A 14,469-nucleotide genomic window follows, 5' to 3' on the forward strand; every position below is an offset into this window, starting at 1 on the left:
ACAGCTGGCTTCTAACTGCTCACCTGCCTGCTTGCCTGGTCGCCCCTAACTGCCCCCTCTGCCAGCCTGATCACCTCTAACTGCCTCTGCCTGTCCACCTGGTCACTCCTAACTGCCCCCTCTGCCAATCTGGTTGCCCCCAACTGCCCCCCCCCCCCTGGCCTGGTCACCCCCACCCTCCACCCCCCACTGGCCTGGTCACCACCAACTGCCCCCCACCCAACAGCCTGATCACACCCCCAACTGCCCTTCACTGCTGGTCTGGTTGCCCCCCTGCCAACCTGGTTGCCCCACACAGCCTGCTATTCAGTCATTTGGTCATCCCTCACTAATCCCCCTGCTGGCCTGGTTGTCCCCCAACTGCCCCCCTGCTGGCCTGCCTGGTCACCCCCAACTTCTCCCTTCTTCCAGCCTGCTTGCCCCTCACTTCCCTCCCCCCCTCCCCCCTACTGATCTGGTTGCCCTATGCAGCCTGCTGTTCAGTTGTTTAGTCATCCCTTACTAACCCCCCTGCCGGCCTGGTCACCTCACACAGCCTGCTGTGCACTCATTTCGTTGTCCCTCCCTAACCCCGCTGCCGGCCTGGTCGCCCCATGCAGCCTGCTGTTCAGTTGTTACTGTGAGGGCACCCTGATCATTTTGTATATTACCCTTTTATTAGTAGAGATTAGTAAATTATTGAATTTCACTTAAAACTCAAAATCCTCAAAATAGGTGATTTTCAAAGCATTAGTAATCCTTCTAGTTCTAACTCTGGCCATTGTTACTTGGAAAAATACCACACATCTGCATTAAATATTAATATTCTAGGTCAAAAATAGCACATATGCAAAATTTATGCTTACTAAAGGAGAATATTATATCTGCTCAGTGGACAGCTGAAAGTTACAATGAATCCCTAGGGATGCAAAGATTACTAATTAGGTGATGAAGGCTGAACCATTTTACATTTTCAGGCCTACCAGCCTCGAGTGCAGGACACTAAGATCTCCCCATGGCTGCCTGTAGCTGTCGCTATAAAGAGACTTTCTCCACAGGCTTCCTTACTCTTCTCTAAAGTAGTTCCCACCACCATTCCAGCCTCAGTCACTCCCTACTCCACCCTCCTTAAGCTGTCTTCATAGTGCGTCACCCCTGACATTTTTAAATTTCTTTATTTTATGCTTCTCTCTAGTCCAATTTTCCACCTCTGTATCCCCAGTACCTATCACATAGTTTATGCTCAATAGTTTTTTTTAAATGAACTTAAATGTTTCCCACAAAATAAATGTCTTTACCTCACAAACTTAGTATATTTATTTGTATGATCTCCTCAAAATAGGTGGCTACTCTAAAAGATACTTCACTTCCTCAAAACAGTCTTATTTGGCTTTTACATAGTCTTGAGAAGATGAACTTGAAAGTTTTAAAGATTATCTTTAAATGGTGTACGGTATTTAAAGTTGTACCTGAGGACAGTTTTAAAAGAAGGCAGTCTGGTCGACAGGAACTCAAGGCTGTTGATACCCTTCAAGTCTCAGAATAGGTCTATACTGAATTGTCCTTAAATTTCTTAAATGTTAGCACTTGAGCAGGGAGTTTTTAACTGGCAGCGACAGTCTAATGTCTAATGCTTCCAAAAGAATACAGCTATCTCTCTCCAGGTTCTCCCACTCTTGCTCCAAGGACCCTATGTGGCTCCCTGGTTGTTAAGATACATCACACAGCTTAGCAACGTGGTAACATTCCTTAGAGATCTCTGAGTTCCAGAACTCCTGCCTTTGCCATTCTCTTCAGAGCTCCATTTTACCACAGCTTGACAGAACCACATGGCAGCATGACTTCAGTTTTAGATGTGTGATAGACCAAATCAAATGCCAAGAAAAAAAGAAAAGAAAGTAATTCTGCTTAAAGAACACATACATGCAGATGTATTCAAGCTTAGCTCACTTAAAACCTATGGAAAGAAGGCATGAAGGATTTTAAAGCTATCCCAGCCATCCTGCTCGCATAGTCAGGATGGCCATGCTGCTGTTCAACAGGCTTGAAACTGTTAATTGAAAGTCATAAAAGTTAAGTAATACAGTTGAAGCAATAGCATTGCCCGTGAAAAGTAAAAATTGAATCATACATTGTAATCCCATATATGTACATACACATACATATAGTATATACGCATATATTGCCACCAGCTCTCAGGATACTGGTGCTTCCCAACATTTTTCTTTTCATACCACACAGGATTTTTAAGTTCTGAATTACCATTTCTGAAAGCAATGCAGATAATTTCTGAAGGGCAAATACTAATTTGTAACAATGTAAGGATAGATTCCCACTTTGTCTATTTTCTTGACTGGCCCCAAGAATTAAAGGGCTCAAGATCTCTGCATGCCTGTAATCTATTCAGGACCTACCCTACTTTACTGTATTCTATGGGGGATTTAAAGGACTTTCTAAGGGAATTTTGGCATTTTGAGATTTTTGTTCTACACTCTATAGTGGAAATTCGCTTTACACAGCTTGTAGGAGACTAATTTCTCCCTCGTATGAAAGAGTTCAACAATCCAGTTGGTATGGAAACTCCATGGGGTCATTATGGACCTAGATTTGTTCCATGTTTTATTTCCATCTTCTTTAATATGTGTCTTCCTTATTGAAGTTATCGCTTGCCTAAGATGGTTCTTAAAGTTCTACTCATCCAAATAGCTGTTGTATTTCCAGACATCAAATCCATAGTCCAAGCAGAAAGGAAGAGGAAAGAGGGGTAAGGCAGGCAATGACACATGCTGGCTATGTGCTCCTTTCATATCACTTCCATGAGTCCCAAACAATAATCTATTAATATAATAGATGCATGAGTCACTTTTAGTAGCAAGAAAGGATAGAAAAGGTAGCTTCTCACACAGCCTAATGTCACAGGATGGGGGTAGTTTCTAACCAAAGTGGGAGAAAACATATATTGGGTTATAAATCCCTACTGCAGAACTTGACGTTCGTACCTATCCCGAGTAAGAATGATCTTCGCTCCATGTGGTTGTACCTTTCCTTAGAGAGGGCTGAAGCCATTCCAGGGAGTTACTACTGGCTATGTAACCAGGATCTTACATTTACTGTATGAAGACCTATAGGGACCTTTCTCACCTTGGTACTAGAAAAGAAAACGATACAACTGGTTTGTTTGGGCAGAGTTGGCAGTCATTCTGTCAGAACCAAGGTACAGAGGAGGTACTGCTACACTGCTCAGGGCAGCACATATATCCTTGTTGCCATGGTAACAAGCGAACTACCAGCCCAAGACACCATTATTTTCATCAAAGATAAAAATAGATGAAAAATTTTCTTAGAATATGTGCAGTAATTCATGAATGGCGATTAGCAATTTTAAAAACACTGTGGTAGTTATAAGCAGGATACTCCACAGGTTGTTCAGCATCCACAGGCACTTTGAGTATTGTATGGACTGAACTGTGTCCTCCAAAATTCATATATTAAAGCGCTAACCCCCAATGTCACTGTGTTTGGAGATAGGACCTCTAAGGAGGTAATTCGGGTGATAAGAGGGCATAAGGCCAGGTCCTAATCTGCTGGGACTAATGTCCTTATAAGAAGAGAGACACCAAAGCTCGCTCTCCCTCTATGCACTCACAGAAGAAAGACACTGTGAACCTAGAGGATATTATGCCCAGTGAAGTAAGTCAGGCATAGAAAGACCAACACCACATGATTTTACTTTTATGTGGACTCTAAAGAACAACATAAGTGAACAAACAAAACAAACAAATAAAACAAAACAGAAACAAACAAACTTTTTCACCAGTGAAAAAGGTGAAGAGATTGAGAAATACAGATTGGAAGTTACAAAAGAGTCATGGGGATGTAAAGTACAGGATAGGGAATGTAGTCTTTATTACTGAAATAACTGTATATAGTGCCCATTGGGTGAGGGAATATCATGGGAACACTGTGTAAAGCAAGCATGTCAAACTTGTGCTGGCAGGACACATGCCTTGTTTGTTTGTTTACTTATTTATATACTTGTGTATTTATTTTAAAAATATTTTCCATTGATTTCAGAGAGGAAGGGACAGGGAGAGATGGAAATATCAATGATGAGAGAATCATTGATTGACTGCCTCCTGCCTGCCCCCTACTGGGGATCCAGCCTGCAACCCGGGCATGTGTCCTTGACCAGAATCAAACCTGGGACCCTTCAGTCCACAGGCCGACACTCTATCCACTGAGCCAAACCAGCTCGGGCTGTCTTGTGTTTTTAAATGATACACACAAGTTTGACATGCTTGGTGTAAATTATATAATTGGCTAGCCACTTTGCTGTACAACTTAAATGAATGAAATATATTGAATGTAAACTCTAAACTTTTTTAAAAATTAAAATATAAAAGAAAGGCCTCGTGAGGACATAGCAAGGAGGCATCCTCTACTAGCCAGGAACCAACCCTGCCAGCATCCTGCTCTTGGACTTCCAGCCTCCAGAATTGTGACAATTTTTTGTATGTGTATTTTTTAAAATATATTTTATTGATTTTTTACAGAGAGGAAGTGAGAGGGATAGAGAGTTGAAAGATCGATGAGAGAGAAACATCCATCAACTGCCTCTTGCACACCCACTACTGGCGATGTGCCCGCAACCAAGGTACATGCCCTTGACCGGAATTAACCTGGGACCTTTCAGTCCTCGGCTGACGCTCTATCCACTGAGCCAAACTGGTTTCGGCTGTATGTGTATTTTAAGCTACCTAGTCTGAGGCATTCTGTTTTGGCAGCCCAAGCAGGTTAATACCAGAGTAAATACACAGCACACTGTTAAGTCCATTTTTGCCATGTATAAGCAGTCAGGCCAGATCTTGGAGCTGTAATCTTATTAGGTCTATTCATTCTTATCTTCATTTTGTATTTACTGTAAAAATGCCTCTGGAGTCTAATTAACATATAAGAAGGCAAACTAATGTATGAAAGAGGTATCTCTTACAATTACATTTTGGCCAAGCATGACATGGTGGGTGGTCTCTTAGCCCTACATGTTTCTCATCTTCTTGTCATTGTATTGAATCTGACTTCTTTAGCTCAGCATTATGTTTACAAAATTCATTCATATTGTTGGGAGTAATTGTAATTGAATTTCATTTCTGTATGATTGAACCCTATTATTGAAAATTCCATAATCTACTTATTCTTAGGCTGATGACCATTTGGGTTGTATATACATTTGGCTGTTTTGAACAATGCTTCTATGAACATTTTTGTGCCTGAATTTCTATTGAACACATATGTAGAATGCTGAGTCATAGGTTGTATATGTTTATTAGATAAGGTCAAAAGTTTCTTAATGTCATGGTGTCAATTTGTGCTCCTCCCAATGATGTATAAGAATTTTGGTTGCTCTGTATCCTTACAAACACTTGATAATATGTCTTTTTACATTTTTAGAGAGTTTGGATGGTGATTAGTAGTATCTAATTGTGACTTTAAATTTTATTTATTTATTTGCTTGATTATTTATTTGAGGTAGAATTTGTGCACAATAAAATTCATCTTTTTAAAGGAATACAGTTCAATGAGTTTTAACAAATGTGAATACTACAACCAAGCTATAGAATATGCCAAACACCACAAAAATTCCCTCATCATGACCCTTCATAGAAGTCTTCCTTTTCTTCCCAATAGCCTTGAAAACACTAATCTATTTTCTATCCCTATGATTTTTACCTCTGAGAATGTTACACAGATGGCATGTAGCTTTTGTATCTGCTTCTTTTACTTAGCACAATATTTTGGAGATTTATCTATGTTGCTATTTGTATTGTAGTTCTCTCCCTTTTATTGATGAGAGTTGTTTTATTGTTGGGATGTACCACAATTTGTTTATCCATTCACCAGCTGATTACTGTTTCCAATATTTTGTTATTATGAACAAAAGTGCTAAGAACATTTGTGTACCAGTCTTGGTGTAGCAGTATATTTTCATTTCTCTGGGTAGATAACTAGTAGTAAAATTTTCATGTTCAAGTTATATTTTACCTGCCCTTTGGAATAAAAATGACAGAAGAAGTGTATCTGGGCACTTTAATATTTCCTGAGTACTCACTATTGCCAACAATTGACCTAAGTACCTAACATGCATACATTATTTAATATACTAACAATATACAAGACCTTTGTGGCCCAGAAAGATTCAGGGAATTATACGAGGTCACACAGACCTTGTCAGGGTTGGCATTCTAGTTTAGGTTTATTGAACTAGCACCATATTCTCAGGCTCTGGTCCATGTGAGGGTTAAATGTTGCTCAGATTTCTAAAAATTGGTTTAGAGCGTCATCCAAAATCTATGAAGGATGTGAAAGTGCTGTGCAAATAGTAAAGCAAAATGCAAAGTCAGATGTTAATATGTTGTGCTGAATTTTATTAAGGGCTGCAGATGATACAATTCAACATACTTAGCTACAGCCTGGAATAAGTGCTGTTTAGTGGTTAAGAGCATGGACTTTGTAGATAGACAATCTTGCATTTGAATCCTGGCTCTGACTTGTACTTGAGGCTTCTATGTGTAATAAATTATGTAATACTCTTATAATAGTTATAAATTATGTAATACTCTTTTGATTAGATCTTCATTGGATAAAGAAGGATAATAAAACCTACTGGATAAGATTTTTAAAAGGACAAAGGAAATAATGTTCATGAAAAAGAGTCTTAAAATTTGTGTGGAACCACAAAAGTACCTTTTCTCTACATTTGAGCCCAATCACTGAAATTTTGTGGGAATCTTTTAGAGGCATAGAGCTTATATTCTATTTGTAAGTAATTTCCTAATGAAAATGATCACTTTAATGGAGGAATCACAATAACAAGAGATCATTTTAAAAGGGAATGGGTGTTACCAGAGTTCGCTATGAAGGAACAAATCAGAGCACCTTTAATGCTCTGTCTTTACAGGAAAGGGTCTCTCTCCTTCTCTGTCTGTAACTTCTCTGCCCTTGAATCCTGCAAGAGGAGTTATGGCAAATGTGTGGCGCTGAGAGCAGTTCCTTTGGAACATGTGTTTCCTTGCATCCAATGCTGCTCTTTATGGACAAAAATGGGAAGGCCTTTTGGTCTACCTAATTAATGTGTCTCCAGCAGATTGTAGTTCTACCTCCCAAAAAGTACAAAACAAACAAACAAACACAGAACTCTGTGAAATGTGAAGGAGAGGTTTCAGTGGCTGAGTCCCGCACTCCTTCACCTCAGGCTGCACTCAGAGTTCAGAGAACGCCTTATCAACTCCCATCTCCATGACATATCACTAATAAACACCCCTAAGAATTCTATGTAGGGAAATAACCAATCAGCAGTCTAAGGAGGAACAAAAAAATCAATTTTGGATATCTTAAAAATCAGAGAGAAAGCAAAAAAAAGGGTCATTTTCACACAGACTTTCTAAATCTATTCTAGTCAGTGGGACTGGAGTTCATCATTTTCTTTCAACCTTCAGTTTTGAAGCCAATTTTCGAAAGGCAGGGCCACAAAGGACACTTAACACAGACAGATGTAACACTTCCCTACAAATGGAAGTAATAAAAACTCATCAAATGAAGATGATATTGCCCTAGTCCAGTGGTCAGCAAACTCATTAGTCAACAGAGCCAAATATCAACAGTACAATGATTGCAATTCCTTTTGAGAGCCATATTTTTTAAAATGAAACTTCTTCTAACGCCACGTCTTCAAAATAGACTTGCTTAGGCCACGGTATTTTGTGGAAGAGCCACACTCAAGAGGCCAAAGAGCCTCATGTAGCTCGCAAGCTGCAGGTTGCCAACCACAGCCCTAGCAGATTTGGCTCAATGAACAGAGCATCGGCCTGCAGACTAAAGGGTTCGAGGCCAGCCAAGGGCACATGCCTGGGTTATGGTCTCAGTCCCCAGTGTGGGCCATGCGTGAGGCAACTGATCAATGATTCTTTCTTATCATTGATGTTTCTTTTCTCCCCCCCTCTCCCTTCCTCTCTGAAATCAATAAAAATATATATTTTTTTAAAAAAAATGAAGGTGATATTATGTATAATCTATAACTTATGGGGAAAATTCTGTAAGAAAAGTCTCCAAAGTGTTAAAAGTGTTTTGTTTTGTTTTTTCTGGACATAGAAATGACAAGCAATCTTGACTTTTTCTCCTAGTCTTTATTTTCTAAACTTTCCTCAGTGAATATATTATAGTTTTTAAAAAATTCATTTTCATATTGAACAGTATAAACCACGTCTCCTCCCAATATATACTGTTTTTATTCATGTTTATTTGTAATGGTAGTATAAGAATGCATTTTTGTTGTAAAAAAAAAATCCAAAAATGTCTATTAAGAATATAGAAACTTAGAGAGGCATACTGTCCACTGTGATAGCAACTAGTCCCATGTGGCTATTGAACACGAAACAGTCTATAATATGATGAGCTGTCAGTATAATGTAAAATACCTGATTAATAGTTTTCTTTATCTCAATTATATGTTGAAATAATATTTTTGAATATATCTTATTTGATCAAACATATAATTAAAATTAATTTCACCAGTTCCTTTACTTTTCTTCTTACAGCTGCTAGGAAATGAAAAATTCCATTTGCACTGCATTTATGGCTCATATATTTTTGCTGGGTGGTGCTGGTATAGCTACCCTGGCCCTCTCCACCCAGTGGCTCTCAGTGGCATAGCTGTATTCTCTATTTCTCCTATGCATTTGGCTCCTTGAACATAAAAATATGCCCTTTTTTCATAAATGGAAATCATATTATTAATATGATGCACTCTGCTTCCTGCCCTTAATATCAGATGTGATAGCATGTTTCGGTTATTCATGGCTGTTTAACAAATAGCCCTAAAACAGTGGCTTCAAACAAGAACAGGTTTGTGTGGTGTATTTTTACATGATTCTGTGGGTTGACTGAGTGGTGGTGTTTTGCTTTTGTTTCTTTCCCATTTTATCATTGAATAGAGTTTCTCTTTCTATTTCCTAATTTTCTAATACAGAATGTTCAAATTCAAAGGTCCAAACCTAATAACGCTTCATGTGAATACATTTGTATTCTCCACATGCACCATAGAATTACATAAACAATGTTTAGATACTCTTCTAGCCACTCACTTCTTTTGTACCTTGAGCTGCTCCCTATATGTTATCACCTAAGAAACAGAAAGGAGAGTAATTAAATCTGGAATGTAAAAACATCTTCACTTCCAGGTAAATCTTCCTGAATCATAGCTCCAGGATTTTTTTTTTAATTTTTAAAAATTCTATTGAACTTATTGGGGTTACTTGGGTTAGTAAAATTATATAGGTTTGAAGTGTATAATTCTATAATCCATCATCTATATATTGCATTGTGTGTGTTTACCACCCAAAGTCAAGTCTCTCTCCATCACCATTTATCCCCCCTTTTCCTGTTTCCTCTGGTAATCATTATACTGTTGTCTGTGTCTGTGAGGTGTTTTTTTCTTTGCTTTGCTTTGCTTAATCCCTTCACCTTTTTCACCCAGTCTCCCACCTTTCCTCCCCTCCGACAGCTGTCATTCTGCTTTCTGCATTTATAAATCTGTTTCTATTTTGTTTCTTTATTTTGTTCATTAGATTCCACATATAAGTGACATCATATACTATAGTATTTGTCTTTCTCTCATTGGCTTATTTTGCTTAATGACAAGGATTTTAAAAACACATTCCAATTTGAGGACACTTGTTTTGAAAATTTCCATACCTGGTTTGATGTGCAAGATCACCAACCAGCAAAGAGAAAGGGGGAGAGGACACACTTACTTTTCCCAGTTTGTGGAACTAATTCCTTCCATTCCTACGATGTGATCTCTCTAACAGGGAGATTCATCTCTGTTAGAACTCAAAGAGGGTGCTTCCAAATTGTTCTCTTGGCTCTGAGAAGGGATATTTTGCCCTCTGAGAGAAGTGTTATATGTTCGATGCTTAATTGTTCATAAAAAAACTTAAAATATTGTTCTCTGTATTTGAATATCCACTTTAGATAATATTTCCGTTGTTAAGAGGTTAGGATGATAGTTTGTTTCTACTCTTTTTTAAAAAAATGTTAAGAAAAACATATCATAGGCTATGGATAGAGAAACACAGTGAAAGACTTGGCATGCCCATGTTAAAAATAGCTCATAATATAATATCTAATCTTGTCAAAAGGATATGTGTGTGTGTGTGTGTGTGTGTGTGTGTGAGCGAGGATGCAAGGTTGTTTTTATTTTATTTTTTTTTTTACTAGGGAATTACTTATGTGTCTTTATCCTCTCCTTTTACCCCCGCCCCCCAAATTGATGTTGCTAATACACTTGTGTTCTGAGATTTTTATTCCAGTCACAAGGTTTATGTGTCATCATTACCACTAGGTGGCGACAGCATGCTATGCACAAGCTTGCTGTGCCCAGCTCAGCCAAGGCACGGAGGAGCCTTTGGATGAACCCCTGTGGCCCTCCAGTTTATTAAACACATAAACCCCTTAGAAGGGGAAAAACAATATAAGTAAAATCAATTTACACTAAATTCTCTTGATAAATTTTAGCGTTGCTTCAATAGGTTGCTTTCACTAGTGGGACTGACTTTCTATAACTTGATATGGCCATTTATTAACAATGATCTTCAGTTTTCTTTTCATTACAGTTGTAATATAAATACTTACAATATTACATCTGAGGATATGCAGATTTAACATGTAAAATAATTCCTGCAAATAGACCTTACAAACAAGTATGCATACAATATTGTTTAGTTTCAGATATGCAACAGTGATTAGATATTTATATACTTTATGAAGGGACCATTCCCAATAAGTCTAGTTTGGCCTCCTTGGCAGATTTTGTTTTTCCTGGAAAAGAAATTGATTTGTGATCTTCAAACTAGCTGGCCCCGCCCCCTGTTCACCTGCCCACCTCTGGCCAATCACGCAGCCCCACCCTCTTCATCTGAAGCTCATTCCAGTGGAACTCCTGGCCCTGCCCCCCTGATCAGATGTCCACAGCTGGCTGAATGAGTGGCCCCACCCCCTTGTACAAGTGCCCTCTTAACCCTGCCTAAGTGACCCCACCCCCTTGAGACCTCAGTTGGTCTGTTTCTGGGGTGCCACCTCCCTGGTTGGCAGCCTGGCCATGGTCTTCCAGAAAATGATGTTCCTGCTGGGACTGTGACAGGTGGGATTAAAAAGGAGACAGGACAGCAAAGATCTGTCTGGAGTCCATGCAAGAGGTCCAGAAGGTACTGTGCAGTCCCTGGAAGGCTGAGGGAAGGAGGGAAGAATGGTGAAGCAGGGGTGTTGACGAGGCAGCGGAATGCCTTCTGGACAAGTGCTGCACACACACAATCATCCCACACTCCTGGGAGGGGACACTGTGGCCCATTGTTCAGGTGAGGCTACTGCAGCACAGAAAGAGAGAGCACCTTCCTGGAGGGCACACAGCAGTTAATGGGCAGAGCTAAAAAATAGAAACCTGGATTGCCCACAGACTGTGCCTCCTTCACCCGTGACCTCTGGGTAGGCGGCCCTTCACTTTGTGGCCATTTGCTCTGATGGGCTTGACCCTTCCACCCACACCCCTTCTCCTGCCCCATAAGACAGGGGTCCCGTCATTGCCCCTCAGGGCGGCTGCTATCTTTGTCCCAAGGTCCCTTCCTTCTGGTAACCTTGGGGGATTACTCCCAGCCCTTCAAGTGTCCACTTCGGCTGTTTACTTGGCTCCACCTGCTTGATCGCTTAGTCCACATGTGTCAAACACAAGGCCCGCGGGCCAAATCCGTCCCGCCAGGCCTTGCAATGTGGCCCGCACCGCGCTGTCATCACTGCACTCTGCTGCGTTTCCATCACAATGACAGTTTATGACTGTTCAGTAAACCATTCGGCCCGCGATTTAGGCTGGATTTTAGATTTTGGCCCCTTCTCTGATTGAGTTCGACACCCCTAGGCCTTAGTCACTTCTAGCCAATCATGCAGCCCCACCTCCTTCATCAGAAGGCCATTCTAGTGGAACTCCTGGCCCCACCCCTTGATCAGATGCCCACAGCTGGCTGAGCAAGTGGCCCTAATCCTTTGTACAAGTTCCCTCTTAGCCTTAACCATGTGGCCCCACCCCCTTGGTACCTCAGTACCATGCACAGTTTTTACAATATTATTGGCTATATCTCCTATGCTGTACTTTAAATCCCCATGAATATTTTTATAACTGACAATTGGTACTGCATAATCTTCTATTTACCCTTTTAACCCATCTCCTCAACCCTCTCCTATCTGACAACCATCAGTTTGCTTTCTGTATCTATGAGTCTGTTTCTGTTTTCTTTGTTCATTTATTTTGTTTTTCAGATTCCACACATAAGTAAAATCATATGGTATTTCTCTTTCTCTGTCTGACATATAATACCCTCTAGGTCTCTGCATGTTGTGGCAAATGGTAAGAGTTCATTCTTTATGTAGCCAAGTAATATCCCATTGTATATATGTGCCACATCTTCTTTATCCATCCATCTACAGTGGACACTTAGGTTGCTTCCCTATCTTGGCTATCTTATCTAATAAAATAGTAATATGCAAATTGACCATCACTGCAACACCCAAGATGGCCACCCCATGTGGTCAAAAATGGCTGCCCCCATATGGAGTCAAGATGGTCGCCACAAGATGGCCTGCAGGGGAGGGCAGTTGGGAGAGACCAGGTCAGCTGTGGAGGGCAGTTAGGGGTGACTAGGCTGACAAGTGAGAGCAGTTAGAGGTTATTGGGCCAGAAAGGGAGGGCAGTTGGGGGCAACCAGATTAGCAGGGGAGAGCAGTTTGGGGCAAACAGGCCAGCAGGGGAGGGCAGTTAGGGTGACCAGGCCTGCAGTGGAGGGCAGTTAGGGGCAACCAGGCCTGCAGGGAATGGCAGTTAGAGGTAACCAGGTGGGCAAATGAGAGCAGTTAGGGGTTACCAGGCCAGCAGGGGAGGGCAGTTGGGGGCAACCAGGCCTATAGGGGAGGACAGTTAGGGGTGACCAAGCCTGCAAGGGAGGGCAATTAGGGGTGACCAGGCCAGTAAAGGAAGGCAGTTAGGGGCAATCGGGCTGGCAGGGGAGCAGTTAGGTGTCAATCAGGCTGGCAGGGGAGTGGTTAGGAGATGATCAGGCTGGCAGGCAAAAGTGGTTAGGGCAATCAGGCAGAAAGGCAGGCAAGCAGTTGGGAGCCAGCAGTCTTGGATTGTGAGAGTGGTGTCCTAGATTGCAGGCTGGGCTGAGGAACACCTCTCCCCCCCACCCCACCCCCCGTGCACGAATTTTGTGTACTGGGCCTCTAGTCCTATAAAATGAAAGGCTAATATGAAAATAGACCAAATGGCAGAATGACCAGTTGCTATGGCACACAATGACCACCAGGGGGCAGATACTCAACGCAGAAGCTGCATTTAATCAGATTGTATGGAATGGGATTTTTTGGGAGGCAGTTTTTTGGTGTTAAGTTGTACAGGTTCCTTATATATTCTTTATATGAACCCCTTAAATATATTTTCCCATTTAGTAGGTTTTCTTTTCGTTTTGTTGATGGTACCCTTTGCTGGGCAAAAACTTTTAGTTTTATGTAGTCCCATTTGTTTATTTATTTTTTTGTTTCTCTTGCCTAGAAAAACATATAAAAAAAAAAGTATTGATAAGAGTGATGTCAAATATTTTACTGCTTATGTTTTCTTCTAAGAGTTGTATGATTTTGGGGTCTTACAAGTTAACATTTAATCCATTTTGAGTTAATTTTTGTGTATAGTGAAAGCAATCAGTCTAGTTTCTTTTCTTTCTTTTTTTCTTGTTTTAAGTCTATGTGTTCTAGTCTTGGCAGAGTGGCCATGCAGAAGATGTATGTGGGGCCCCAGTGGAACCTCATCTGAGCCTGTGTGGGTTGTATGTGCCCTTCTATGTATTTGAGTCTTATCAGTGATGGTCCCTTTAAGATAAGCACCTTGGTTTTTAGCAGCCCTTCGTCTTTCTCAGATGCAATCCCCACTGGTTTTCACAGCCACATATTTTGAGGACTCCTCTTTTTGGTAATAAGGCTCCAGGTTTGGGAGTCCACTGTGTGGCTGGGATGCCTCACACTTCATGGGAGACCTATGTAGCCAAGAAAATCCTCCCACTTTTTCATTGTCACACCATACGCTCATTCAGCATCTTCATCCTCTCTACCAGTCTCAATGGGCTTCTCTTATATCCTTAGTTATAGAAATTCTGTTCAGCTAGATTTCAGGTGGTTCTGTTACAGGTACCTCTCACAGACACCAGAGAGATATTAGCAGGTAGTCCCCTGAATCAGAGGACTGTCCCCACCTCGATTCTTGTCATGCTGATAAAAATGAATTCTAGAGTGACTCCAGATTATTGTGTTGTGTTAAAGTGAATTTATTAAGGAAGTAATGTATTTAAAAAGTAAAACATTCCAATTTGTTAAAGAAGCAAGGCAAGTAAATCTATCATC

The sequence above is a fragment of the Pipistrellus kuhlii genome, unplaced genomic scaffold (assembly GCF_014108245.1).
Source record: "Pipistrellus kuhlii isolate mPipKuh1 unplaced genomic scaffold, mPipKuh1.p scaffold_m20_p_1, whole genome shotgun sequence".
NCBI classification, from domain to species: domain Eukaryota; kingdom Metazoa; phylum Chordata; class Mammalia; order Chiroptera; family Vespertilionidae; genus Pipistrellus; species Pipistrellus kuhlii.